Here is a 14,474-nt window from a genome sequence, read left to right as displayed (position 1 = left end):
AGAGTATCATTAGTCCTGGGCGAGGGATGTAGTTCAGTGGTAGAGCACTTGCCTAGCATGCTCAAGCCTGGTTTGATCCCCAGCACTTTGGGTAAAACCAAGACTTACTGGAGTGATTAAGTAAATGAAGCAAATCAGTCAAATCCCAGAAAGGGAATGCAAAACTATTTTGGGTGGGCCTATGGCCTGGGGAAGGAATCAGCAATCCTCTAGGGTGGTCTAGGGTAGTGGTTAAGATCACACAGATCTTGATGCAGATGGATTTTGGCACAAACATGCTTTGATTGCCAGCTCTCCCCTTACTGCTGTGTGTTCTTAGGTAAATTACTTAACTCCCTGGGTCTCTGATCCCCCAATCTGAGGGTCTGGATTAATAATAGTGCCTAATTTATATGGAAGTGAAGTTAGAATGAAATGGAAAATGTTGAAAATGAGTTGAGCAATACCAGGTACATGCTTGCTTGTTAATCATCCTAATTAATGTTACAAGAGGGAAGAGTAGCTATGAGTTCCCCCACAGATTTGGGGGTCAATAGACACCATCCTCACCTTCCAAAGTGTCTTCTCTCATTGCAGAGGTCAGAACACTAAAACCTGCCACATTCTCTTTCAGCTAGAAAGTTGTTTCCTTTCCTTTCATTTGCACAGGTGATATTTGTGGAACGGCAGGGCCATAGTAGCCATTTTCATGCTGCTTTTGGCTCTTTTCTGCAGGCCCAGCAGGTCGTACGAACATAGAATTTTCTGGAGCTCTGGTCCAGTTTTATAGGTGGTGAGAAGCAATGACCTTTTGATATTGGCTTTCAGATGCTTTTTAAAAAATCTTTGGATTACAGCTGTGGTGATATGTTCTTGAACTCAGTAGCTTCCAGGGAAGCTACTGATCCCCCACATTCTTGATCTGGGCAGAGGGAGTAGTTCCCTGGTGGACTATTCTTTGACCTTCTGGAAGTTCCTCCTGGAGACACGCCTGACAGCCCACCCTCTAGTCTTTCCACCACGTCTGTAATGAAATTCTTTTGTGTTTAAGACACTTGGAGTGGGCTCTGTCTCAAGCTCCAAATCCTAACTTCAATAGTAAACATGTCCTAGGGGAGGAATGAAAAGGAGCAGAAGAAGGAGACGGTGAGAAGTAGCAAGTGGAAGAGCAAAGGGGAAGGAAGAGGAAGCTGTAAGTGACTGTTAGGCCAATACCACAACTGATGACGGTCCAGATTTAAGCAATGTGGGAACGCTGCAGGGTTCTTGTTGTTGTTGGGGTTTTTTTTTTTGGGGGGGGGTAATGAGGATTGAACCCAGGGCACTTTACAACTGAGCCACATCCCCAGCCCTTTTTATTTTTTATTTCTAGCCAAGGTTCTACTAAGTTGCTGAGGCTGTCTGGAACTTGCCATCTTCCTGCCTCAGCCTCCTGAGTCACTGGGATTACAGACGTGTACTACCATGTCTAAACTACATGATTTTGATTAGGGCCTTTGTTTGATATAAACAGTCTTTCGACTGGCCTCCTTCCCTATACCAAGGAAGTGTAAGGAACGTCTAGCCCCTCTCCAAGAGTTATTCCATAAATGGTTTGAATCATAAAGTTTGACAGGAAATGACTACTTTGGTTTCTCTCTTGAACAGACTGGAAATATAAGGACTCTAAGCTTCATGGCCTCGGAAACCCTTACCTATTGGTATTCTCCCACCTGAGGCTTGATGATTAAGCCATCCTCTCTCCCCTGGGGCCCTGCTCCTATTTTAGAGGCTGATCTGTCACAAGTATAAAGGGGATTAAGTATTACAGAAGCATTCTAGGCTATTAAGCATCACACACTGTTCTGATGGTGTTTGCATTCAACCGTGGCTTAGAATAATCCTGGGTATAAGAGCCCTTAAGAAAACTCTCTCATTAGCACATTTATCCACATGTGTCTAGAGATAACAACTCTTAGCGAAATGTCAGCACACTTATTGGTCTTTGACTAACACTGGTTTATCAGCAAGGGTGCTGTGAAAAAAGCACTTGAGTGTAAAGAAAGCAACCATTTCCCTAATAATCTGTCTGGGTAGCAAATTGAGACCATTCTGCCTCCTCTCCCTACAAGATACTGGTGACAGCTTCAGAAAAAGTTTTGATGTGCCTGGCCTTATCAACAACTGTGCAGGGAGTAACGGGGCTGCAGCTGCTTCACCCTAGTTGAAATCATTTGAAGAAAGATTTCTGTTCTCATCCAGCTAGAATATCATCACCAGTGAACACAAACAGGAGACTAGAAATTGGTGTAATAGATGATCCAATTAAATGGATTTACTGATGTGGTAGATTTAAAATACTCACAACTCCTCACACCAAGAAGTGAAATCTATTTCCTCATGCCTTTCATGAGGGCTGGCCTCGTGACTTGCTTTGACCAGTAGAATGTTGGAGAAGCAGTGCTGTATGACTTCCACGCCTAGGCTATGGGAGGTCTTGCGACTTCTGTTTTCATCCCCTTGGAGGGAGGCTACCACTACTGTGTGAGGAAGCCCAGGCTAGCCCACTAGAGAAGAAACTGTGGAACAGAGATGAGCCAACCTATCTGAGACCTTGCAGACCAAGCAGCCCCCAGCCGACCCACCAGGCAATACCAGCGGAAATCACCTGCCCTGTTGATTCTAGCCCAACTTATTGAGCCACAAAATTGTGAGCAACTAAAATGTTTTTTATTTTACACTAAATGTTGGAGTGCTTGTTATGCAGAAATAAATAACTAACACAGTTATGCTGAAACAGTCCTAACCAAGTGTACAGGAAAGATAGAGAGTGGCAAGACAAGACTGTTGGTCTTGATGGTCATTGGAGTGCCGTGGTATGTTTTAAAGTGATTGTACATCTTCAAATTGCATTTGGTAAGAAACACAATTTAGTGATCGTTTTCTGTGCCTTTGAACCAATTGACTTCCCAACATATGATCATATTCTTAGATGACACCTTGGTAGATGGTGACTTCAACTTCTTCTTTTTTTTTTCAGAAATCCCTTCTGTAATGGTACTGAGGTGGAGTTGCATTAGAGGAATAACTTCTAACATCCTATGGCACAGTAGGCTAAATATAGTTGACAACAATTAATCGTGCACTTTGAAGTAGCTAAAAGAAAGGATTTTGAATGTTCCCAACACAAAGAAACAATTAATGTTTGAGGAGATGATTCTGACAACTACCCCATCTGATTACTTCACATTGTATACATGCATCAAAGGATCACACTGCACTCTCTAAATATGGATATTTGTTAGGCATCAATTAAAATTATATAGGAATAACAAAAGGTTTATATTATTACTTTTATGTATATATGATAAAAAAAGAAAAATAATTCTACTCTGCATCATCTCTAAATGAGTACTCAGCTATACCCAGTTTGAGCCATTCTAGGAAAGGGGAGTTCACCACATTCTGAATTTGTTTCTTCCAATGCTAGTTGTTAGGACATTATCTGTTATGCCAAAATGGGCCATCCAATTGCTTCTGTTAGTGTTCCTGATTCTGTGTTTTCTGGAGCTGTAGGGAATGACTCCAAAGTCTTCTTCCATCTCTCTGGCCAAAGATTTTTTTCAGCTTACACATCTGTAAGTTTTTCCTTCTGTGTTCAGTGTTTCCAGATTGTTTGTTGAGAATCTAAATTGCTGGAATTTGAGTCCTTTAGATTCTGTACTTTTGAACCTGAAGATAAATTACATGTGTTATGGTTTAGATGTGGTGTCCCCCAAAAGCTCATGTGTGAGACAATGAAAGATGGTTTGGAGGAAAAATGATTGGGTTATAGCCTTAACCGAATCAGCAAATTAATCCCTAATGGAATTAACTGTGTGGTAACTGGAGGCAGGTGGGGTGTGGCTGGAGGAAGTGGTTCACTGAGGGCATGACTATGGGGTTTATGTTTTGTATCTGGAGAGTGGAGCATCTCTCTGCTTCCTGATCACGATGTGAGCTGCTTCACTCTGCCACACTCTTCTCGCGTGGAGCCCCTGGGGAATGGAGCCAGCCTTCTATGGGACTAAGACCTCTGAAACCCTGAGCCCTCAAATAAACTTTTCCTCCTTTAACATTGTCCGTGTTGGTCTTGTAGTCACAGCAACAAAAAAAGCTGACTCAAACAACATGCATTCCCGTTATCATAGCCATAGTCTTCATTATCCAGACAATAACAACAACAACAACAACAACAAATCAGTTGTTTCACTCACTAGTCTCATCTATTCTAGCATTTAAAAACTAGCTATCCCTCTTGGCTTCACACTTCATATGCATGATGAACATGGGTCGTACTGCTCTGAGGATGTCCAGGTAAACAATGCATGCATCTCTAATTGCATAAAGCTTTTTTTTTTTTTTTTTTGTACTGGGGATTGAACCCAGGTGTACTTAACCATTGATCCACACCCCCAGCCCTCAGCTCCCCCCACCCTTTGAGACAGGAATGTAGAAAAAAAAGGCATGAAAACAAAAATGAGGTAGGTGAGGGACTGGTCTGAAAGTTGAAGAGAGGGAAATTGAGAAATGGTGGGAAATAAGTTTAGTTGGTAAATTAATTAATATTGTAATTAAGATTGAAATAATTTTTACAGCCTTGTTAAGTTGCTGCGGCTGGCCTGGAACTTGAAACGCTCCTGCCTCAGCTTCCTAAATTACTGGGATTACAGTCATGCACCAACATGTCTGGCTTCATAAAACTTTTTTTGAATTAACAAATGTTAAATCTCTATCACAGCACTTCTAAATTATATTCAAATATCATGGTATGGAATTCAAGTGGTAATGAGAGACAAAAAGGAGAAACAATGGTCAGGACTTGTATCAGTTTTCTATTGCATATGTAATGAATTACCACAGACTTAGCAGCTAAAATCAGCGTGTTTTTTTGTTGTTGTTGGTTTTTTTTTTTTTTTTTTTTTTAACTCAGGGTTTCTGTGGGTCCAGAGTCTAAGCATGGCTGAGCTGAACTCTCCGTTCACATTGCACAAGGCTAAAATCAAGGCATTGACCAGATGTAGTCTCACCCAAAGGCTTTACTGGACAATAATCCTTTTCAAGCTGACTTAGGTTGTAGATAGGATTTGTTTTCTTGTGGCTGAATGAGTAAGGGCCTAACCTTTTTAAAAATATTGAATGGAGGCCACCCTCAGGTTCTAGAGGCCTTTAGAGATCCTTGAACCTGGGCTTGCTCAACCGTGGCTGCTCATTTCATCAAGCTGGCTGGATGAGTATCTCTAATACATTGTAGCAAGATGGCACCTCATATAGGTAAATCCTTATGTTATTATGGGATATACATTCCATTCCCTTTGTCATATTCTGTTGGTTGGAAACAAGCCACAGGTAGCATACATCTTCAAAGGAAGAGACTTACAAGAGGACATGAACGTGGGGTCAGCCTACTCCTATTTACCTCAGGCATGCACTTTTCAGAAAAGGCTTTCCCAGTACATGGTATTCTATCCTGAAAGATGGAAATTGATGGAAGAGAGATGTTGGAAAAAAAAGTCTGAAAACAAGAATGAAGTAGGTAAGGGACTGGTCTGAAAGTTGAAGAGAGGGAAATTGAGAAATGGTGGGAAATAAGTTTAGTTGGCGAATTAATTAAGATTGTAATTAAGATTGAATTAATTAACATTAGAATCCTCTGGGGGTAATATTGGTTTTACCAAGTTCTGCTGGCTTAAACCCACCAGTTTGTAGAAGAGCTGATGACTTGAGTTTTCAGGAATTTTGCAGGCCTATTGTTAAATACATGCATTATACAAAATTAAGTAGTATAAATACACAATTAAATTAATTATGTTTTAGATTGGGGGTGTAGTTGACTTGTATAGAACTTGCCTAGCCTGAATAAGGCCCTGGGTTCATTGTTCCCTGCACCAAAAAAAAAAAAAAAAAATCAAGAAAAAATAATAAATAATAAATACTCAAAACTTATCACTTCCAAATTATTTCATGACATTTTACTATTATCTTTGTTCCAAAGTTTATTTACATCTCTTGTCTCCATGTGCTTGGAAAACTATGTGATGGTTTACTAGTATTCATATCTTCTCATCTTTTCATTCAGTGACATCACATTGTTTCTTTGAAATCAGCTCTATTGAGAGGATTTAAACAACAAAAACACAACATGTTAAAAATCAAGGCTTTTTTTTTTTTTTTCCTGGAGAGCCAGGAGTTAGAACTTACTTATATTTACATTATTCAAGTTTGGTTTATTTTGACTCCTCAAGCATGGTGAAATCTGGACGCAGCTATCGATTACTCTTGGTTCAATAACCCAAGGATATTAGGGTTGAGGTCTCTGTCATTTCGCTTCTGCAGTTCTTAACATCATGTTCACATTCTAAGCAGCAAGAAGAAGAAAAGAACAAAGGGAAGAAATAGTGCCTCTAGTTATAAAAGAAACACTTCTGAGAAGCTTCCAGAAGCTTTCTGAGATACAAGGAGGAACAGGAGATGCAGTTTTTATGAGCTGAGCACAATGCTTTCCCTCTTCTACAAAACTATAGTTCTGTTAATAATTTAAATAGAGGAACAAATTTTGGGTTGACAGCTGTCAATCTCTGCTGCAGTTGAATTGATGGATGAAGAGATCAATCACATTTCACAATTGTAGAGTACTTTAACGTTCACATGAATACACATATTAGGTTGTTTTTATACTAATGCAATTCTGAAAAGTAGATCAAGTTTCACTCTATTCTACAGCAGAAAAAACTAAGTCTCAGAGAGCTTGTAGGAGTCACGGAGAGGGTGTATTACAAAATTAGTAATTAAAATAGGACTGAGTAAGACCTCCTTCTTTAAGACCTCAGCTCTCTTAATTTTACCACATAATTTTAGTCCCCTACTGTGAAGGATTTTTAATAACCAACAAGAATTTATAATGAGCTCCTCTAAAACAAAAATTTTCAAAAATTGAAAGGATAGACAAAATATCAAAAAATGTTAAGGAAGTGAAATGAAGTCTGGAGGATATGTGTTAACACCTTGCTCTATTTTTGTTTCAAATCCTTTATATTTATAGCCTGCTCTCATGCGGTTGCTTCCTGCGAGTAGAATCAAGGCCAGTGGTTTGATGTATTGTACAGGGGAGTTCACATTTACTTCCTGGAATGTGTTCTAGGTAGTTCATGGCAATTATCTTAGTCCTGTTTCAATATTGGTTTTACCAAGTTCTGCTTGCTCAATGGATTAGCTGGGGGTCATTCCTGGGTCATCTGTAATTACAAACTGAGGTGACTGAGCATTGTCAATTATCCTCCACAAAAACCCTAGGGGAAGAGGGGAATAGATTTTATTTTATTTTCTATATTCTAGAAAAATCTTCTAAAATCTTTTTTAAAAATATTTTTTAAAGTAGCAGGGCTATGCTTATGATCCTATTGGCTTAAGAACTCATTTTGTTACCACCAAACTATCTTGCCTCTTAAACTAGTATATAAGGTGCTTATTGTTTTTATAGTAGTTTGTTGAATGGGTGAGTGATAATATATTTATCCATTCCCTACATGTAGACTTGAGATTTTTCCATTTTTGATAGTATAAACAATGTTACAATGGGTAACCTAATGTAGATGTGCATTAGTTATATTTTCTTACTTTCCGCATTCTTAATATTCTGTATGTGACCTCACTGACCAGGGGAAGACTTGTAGTACCTCCAGTACTAGCCATTGAATCCCCTGTGAGTGCAACTTTCAAATGTAAACCAACCAGCCAGAGCCCATCTCTTAGCTACCTCCTTTATCAACCTCTTCTATTCCCAGCTACTGTCTATTGCCTTAATGCCCCAAGATCCAGGTAACTGACAACTAGGGTCACTATGCCCCAGAGTTCACTGAAATGATTCAAATTAACCAAATCTGTCTTTCCTGGTTATTCTGCCTTGTCCAATCTTGTCCACAAAGAACACAGCTCTCATTCCTTCTGTCTCCTGACTCGGATGCTCCTCCCTGTGCTCCTGCACGGCCTGCCATGTCTCCTGTTACCAGGGAACTGTGAGTGAAAACTTCTTTCATGGCAGTCATTTCTGCTTCTGGGTGTCTTACCATACTGTGTTGGTCAGTTTTCTGTCACAGTGACTAAATATCTGATGTAGACAAGTTGAATGCAGGAAAGATTTATTTTGGCTCATGGTTTCAGGGGTTTCCATCTATAGTTGGCTGGTTCCATTACTTTGGGTATGAGTTGAGGGAGAGCATCATGCTAGAAGGGTGTGGTGGAGAAGAGATGCTCAGCTCATCATAGCCAGAAAGCAGACAGAATGCCAAGAAGGGGCCAGGAAAAGATATAATCCCCAAAGACATGCTTCCACTCCAAGGACCCACTCCTTCAACTAGGTCTCACCTCCTATAGTTTCTATTACTTCCCAATAATGCCATCAAATTATTAATTCACTGAGATCAAATTAGTAAGCCCTCATGATCCAAACACTTGCCTCAAACCCCACCTCTGATCATTGCTACATTGGAGAGCAAGCCTTCAACTCATGAGACTTGGAAAACATTCCAGATACAAACCATAACACATACCTTATGAAAACAAAGTGTGTGTGAGAAGAAGAAATTCCCAGGAATGGAATTTCTTATTTAGAGAACACACATTTAAAATTTTGATAGATACAGCCAAATAGCTCTCAAGAATATACATCAACTAGCTCTCACTCTATTAATGCTCTTTCTCCATAACCTTGTAGTCACAATGATATTAACTTACTGATTTGTTTAATATGATAGTCTTTTAAAAAAATATTTCTTTATTTTAATTTGTATGTCTCAGAATGAGTGAGTTTGAACATCTTTCCTTATATTTATTGTTAAGAATCATTTTTTTTTCTGTGAACTTTGTTTCCCTTTGCCCATTTAATTTCTATAATTCTTAATAGTTTGAATAGAAGGTTTAATGATATATATATATATATATATATATATATATATATATATCTTAATGACATATATACATATATATGTGGATATATATACATATATATACATATATGTGTGTATATATATATATATATAGTCAATTTGTAGCAGCCATATGTGATATGAATTCAAAAGACAGATGCAATTTTTTTAAAAAAAAAGCCTGAGGAAAAAAGATGTATTACCCAACAAATGAGCAGCAACTAGACTTCAGACTTCTCAACCAACAACAACAGAAGCCAGATGATAATGGAGTGATATTTCAACACACTGAAAGTAAATAATGCTTTCATTATTATATCACTATTCAGTAAAGATGGCTAGATCCAATGAAAATATATTGAGAAACAAAGAGGGAAAAAAAACTCATTATTTTAAAAAGTGAAAACAATTTATCCTCAGCTGACCTGCACTACAGGAAATAATGGTAAAGGGGAATTGTTTATGCAGAAGGAAAATGATTATTAAACTGGACTGTCCAGACTCGAAAATAGGAACAACACAAAGGGCAAATATGTGAATGAATCCAAATAAAAAGTGAGTATGTAAAGTAATAATGTAGATGTTTTGGGCGTTTTTCACCACATATACAATTAAAAGTAATGAACCAATGATATAAAAGGCCAGAACAGTTGGGTTAAAATGTTCTAAGGTCATTTCACTGTCTTGGAAGTGATAAAAATATCAATTCATATTTGACTTTAATAAGTCCAGGATGAATGTTGTAACCTCTAGAATCAACACAGAAAAAAAATTGTTTCTCTTTTTTCTTTTTACAGTGTTAGCAATAGAGAATAGGGTCCTGCACATGCCAGGAAAATGTTCTGACACTGAGCTACATGTGCAGCCCGAGAAGTTTTTAAAAAATATAATTTGGCAGGGAGTGTACATGCTTATCATTCATGCTCAAGGCCTTAGTTTTAATCTCCAGCACACACACACACGCACACACACACACACACACACTCACACACTCACACACAGTAAAGAAACATATATAAATTCAGTTGGTAATAATATGTAATATACAAATATAATCATCAACCAAATATAACAGAAAAATGGAGCAATAGAAAGCACTTAATCCAAAGAAAGATATGAAAGGAGAGGAAAAACAACATATGACAGGCAGGACAAATAGAAAATAAACTGTAAGATAGTATATGAAGGGCTGGGGATACAGCTCAGTTGGTAGAGTGCTTGCCTTTAATGCAGAAGGTCCAGGGTTCAATCCCCAGCACCAAAAAAAAAAAAAAAAAGATAGTATATTAAAACCTTAAAAGTATCAGAAATTGAGGCTGGGGTTGTAGCTCAGCAGTATAGGGCTTGCCTAGCACCTACGAGACTCTGGGTTCAATCCTCAGCACCACATAAAAATAAATAAATAAATAAAGGTATTGTGTCCAACTATAACTAAGAAAGAAATTTTTAAAAAAATCAGAAATTACATTAAACATAAAGAGATTAAATACTCCAATTAAAAGACATTATCAGGTCTGTAGTTGTGGCATAGCAGTAAACTGCTTGCCTAGCACATGCAAGACCCTGGATTTGATCCTCAGTACCGCATATAAATAAATAAAATAAAGGTATTTTTTTTAAAAAAAGACATTATCAGAATGGATTAAAGACTATGTGCTGCTTACAGGAATTGTAACAATAAATATATCAAAATTTTGGATATAAAATTTTGGAAAAAAGATATAACATGCAACCACATTCAGACAAAGTACAATATCAAATAAAATAAGCTTTAGAAAAAGAAACATTTTTAAAGTTAGAGGTACATTTCATAAAGATAAAAGAGCAGTCAACCAGGAAGACATAATAATTCTAAACTTATGTGCATTTAATAATATATACATACACTTAATCTCACTAATATTAAGGAAACACAATTTAAAATAATAAAAATATATCTTTATTAAACTTATCATATTAGACAAATCAGAAGGTTGATCTCAATGTATAGGTAAGGCTATGAAGAAACAGGCTTTTGTGTTGGGAGTCTAAATTGTTATACCATTTTTTGATGAGCTCTTTGGCCATATCTATGAAAATTTAAAATGCATATCTTTTGAGTCAAAAATTCCACTTCTGGGAGTTTATCCTCCTCAAATATGTACAAAATATAAGAAAAATCATGACTATCTTAGTAGGTGCAGAAAAAAGCATTTGATTAAAATTAACACATAAAATAAAAACTCTTCATTTAGTAAGAATAAGAGTTACATTGTCTATTCCAGCAAAACTAATTACCCCAAAACTTGTGGCTCAAAACAATAGTAAATAGTTTATCATCCTCACATTTTCTGTGGGTCAGGAATTTGGAGCTAGTTTAGGTGGCAGCTCTTATTCTAGTTTTGGCATGAAATTCCAGTCAACATTTGGGCTGAAGCTAAAGTTCTTATCAAGACTTTACTTGAGGTTTCACAGGACCTGGATTGAGGCAACACGGCAGTCTCCTGGAATAAAAATTGATATGCCTAGAAGCAGATTTCATCATTTCATATCATATCATACCATATCATATCATATCATCTTTCATCATATTATCTCATCATCTTATAACAAACACCATGGCAGCAACAGCATTAAAATGGGTGATATCAAAGAGAACTTTCTTGAAGCATTTATTCAAAACAGAGCTTCATCTGACGTTTGTCATAAATCTACATTTTCTTCTCTTTCCGTTGACTATAATAGCAGAGTACAGCTCTCTTTGACATCTGATGGAGGGACAATAGTATGCTCCCACCCTTCTGTGGATATCCTGTAGGAACACACACAACCTATCCCTCAACTAGATTCTGTGCACAATAATGAAGAAACACATGATCAAGTACTAAAAAACAGATTAGAAGACAAAGGTGAATACCTTGAGCAAGAAACCATGACAGAAAAACTTAGAAAAATGTTCTTTACTACTAAGTATCATTTGTATCCTCATGGACAGTATCACAGACGTGCTAAGAATCTGAATCCTCCAAAAGACATATGATATGGAAACTCTTGGGTGAATCAAATAAAAATGTTATCTGGTATTTCATTGGCCATTTGAGAAAATGCAATCTGGTGTATTCACTAATATGTTATATAGCAAAATAATAATAAAATATTTTTTCATATGTTAAAAAAAAAAGACTTAACTTGAAGGATCTATTTCCAAAGTGGCTCAGGCACATGGCTGACAAATTGGTGCAGGTTATTAATAAGAGGCATTGTTCTTTTGTCATTATTATCACCTATGAAAATCTTTACAAAGCTTCCTAGGTCTTCTCAGACAAAATGACTGGCTTCCCCCAGGGTGAGTGATCTAAGAGGCTAAGAAACCCCAGAGAGATTTGGTGGAAACTCAAATGTCTTTGATGACAAAATTTTGGAAGTCACATATCATTTCTGTCATACTCTTTTGAACATACAGATCTGCCATGATTCAGTGTGAGAGAAGAATATACAAGGACTTAGGACTGTCAGGAGGTGAGACTTACTTAAGACCATCTCAGATGCAGGTTTCCCCAAAGGGAAATCCCTTAATCTTATAATGTATGTCCAGAAAAATCCTAAAGCAAATATTACACTTGAAAGCAAAATTCTGAAACATTCCCCTGGAATTGGGACTAAGACAAGAATGGTCACTGGAACCACTTCAAATCAACGTTCTATGAAGTTCTATCCTAAAAAGAAGGAAGAGAAGGAGAAGTGGAGGGGGTGAAGAGGAGGAGGAAAAGGGGAAAGGAGGAAGAAGAGGGCAAGAGATAGGAGGTATTAAGATTGGTTAGATAGGAAGGAGAAAAAGTCATTATTCATAGATGGCATATTACATAGAAATTCCAGATGAATCCACAGTTATACTTGTAGATTAAATGAGTTAGTTTAGATCCAAGATCCATATAAAAAAAACCCATAACAATATTTCCATCTACCAGCAATAAAAAATTAGAAATAAAATTATTGAATATCACCAGTTAGAATAGTATATAAAAATGAACTATTTAGTAATAAATGTAATGAAACGTACAAGGTTTTCTATCTACATAGAAAACCATGTAACACTATTGAGAGAAATTAAAGAAACCAAAGAAAATTTGAATAAATGGAAGAAAGACTCAATATTGTAAAGAGGTCAGTTCTCCCTAAATTGATATTTAGTTCAGTGCAATCTCAATAGGCTTCTTTTATTTCTGAGAGAACTGACAAGCTGATTCTAAAGTTTCTGTAGAAATACAAAAGAACAGGAATAGCCAAGACAATCTTGAAAGTTGAAAAACCTAATACTACTAATATCAATATCAACATATTATTTAAATATTTTAATACCTTTATTTTACTTATTTATTTTTATGTGGTGCTGAGGATTGAACCCAGGGTCTCACACGTGGGAGGTGAGCACTCTACCACTGAGCCCCAGCCCCAGCCCTCAACATTTTTTAGTTACAGAAATTAATACAGTAGGTAACTGGTACAAGGATAGATCAGTAGAGCAAATTTATGAAAAGGGTCCAAAAAGAACCACACAAATAAAAAACATTAGATTTATGGCAAAGGAGCATTGCAAAGTGATAGAAAATCATAGTCTTTAATAAATAACATTGGGTCAACTGGATATCCATCTAGAAAAATAGAAATTTGATCCTTATCTCACAAAAGTCAATTCCCTGTGGATGTTAACTTTAAATGCGAATTTAAATTCACAATTCAACACATTTCCTAGAACATAACAGAATGTCTTTATGATCATGAAGTAAGCAAAGAATTCTTCAAGAAATACAAACCAAATATTTACCATAAATAATTTCCATCACAGACATCTTTGTAGGAGGGAAGGGCGACTGACATCGTGGGAGAAGACGTTTGCAACGCATGTGACTGACAGTGACTCATATCCAGCATATACAAATTGTTGCTTAAAAATCAGTTAGAAAAGATATATCTCTCAGTACACAAATGAGCAAAAGACTAAAAATGTCGTTTCGTAAAAAAGGATATCCAAACAACACACCGACAAAACCATATCTATGGGTGAAAGGTGTTCAGCCTCATTAATCTTTATTCTTAGTCATCAGGAAAATTGACCTGGGTGGTGGTTACATGTATATACTCACACTGTGACAGTTTATCACGATGTATGTTTATAACCTGTGTACCTTTTTGTATATTTACTACACTTGAAAAAATAAAAGCATTTTAGAAATGCTTTTTAGTCCCTTTTCTTTTGAACTAGCTTTGGATGGGCTTTAGTCATGAATAATGTAAGGAGTAACAGTAAAGAAGTCTCAAGAAGTCTGAGAGGTCTCCCCCAGGATGCAACTAGTAATGCTAGGAGTCTAATTCATTTTTCCTTCTATGTTTCTGGCTGCTTTCATGGAAATAGATGACATCCATGGGTCAGAAATCCCCAGGATTCTCAGGAGAACCTTACCACTCTGGAGCCAACAGGAAGCTCATCTGGCTGCTGGTTTTAAAAGCCTTAATCCTCATTGCTTGAGCTGTGCCACAGGAAGACTTCATTTAGTTTTGGGAGCATCCGGTGGG

General features: G+C 37.0%; 1 pseudogene; it reads left to right on the top strand.

Moving 5' to 3' along the window:
* Nucleotides 1-11,518: 11,518 nt before the first annotated feature.
* LOC113192716 (large ribosomal subunit protein mL42 pseudogene) lies at nt 11,519-11,940 on the top strand (annotated as a pseudogene).
* Nucleotides 11,941-14,474: the final 2,534 nt, after the last annotated feature.

This window comes from Urocitellus parryii, chromosome 14 (assembly GCF_045843805.1).
Source record: "Urocitellus parryii isolate mUroPar1 chromosome 14, mUroPar1.hap1, whole genome shotgun sequence".
In the NCBI taxonomy this organism is placed as follows: Eukaryota; Metazoa; Chordata; class Mammalia; order Rodentia; family Sciuridae; genus Urocitellus; species Urocitellus parryii.
The sequence above is the reverse complement of the archived record's forward strand: the minus strand, read 5'-3'. Positions and strand labels throughout refer to the sequence as shown.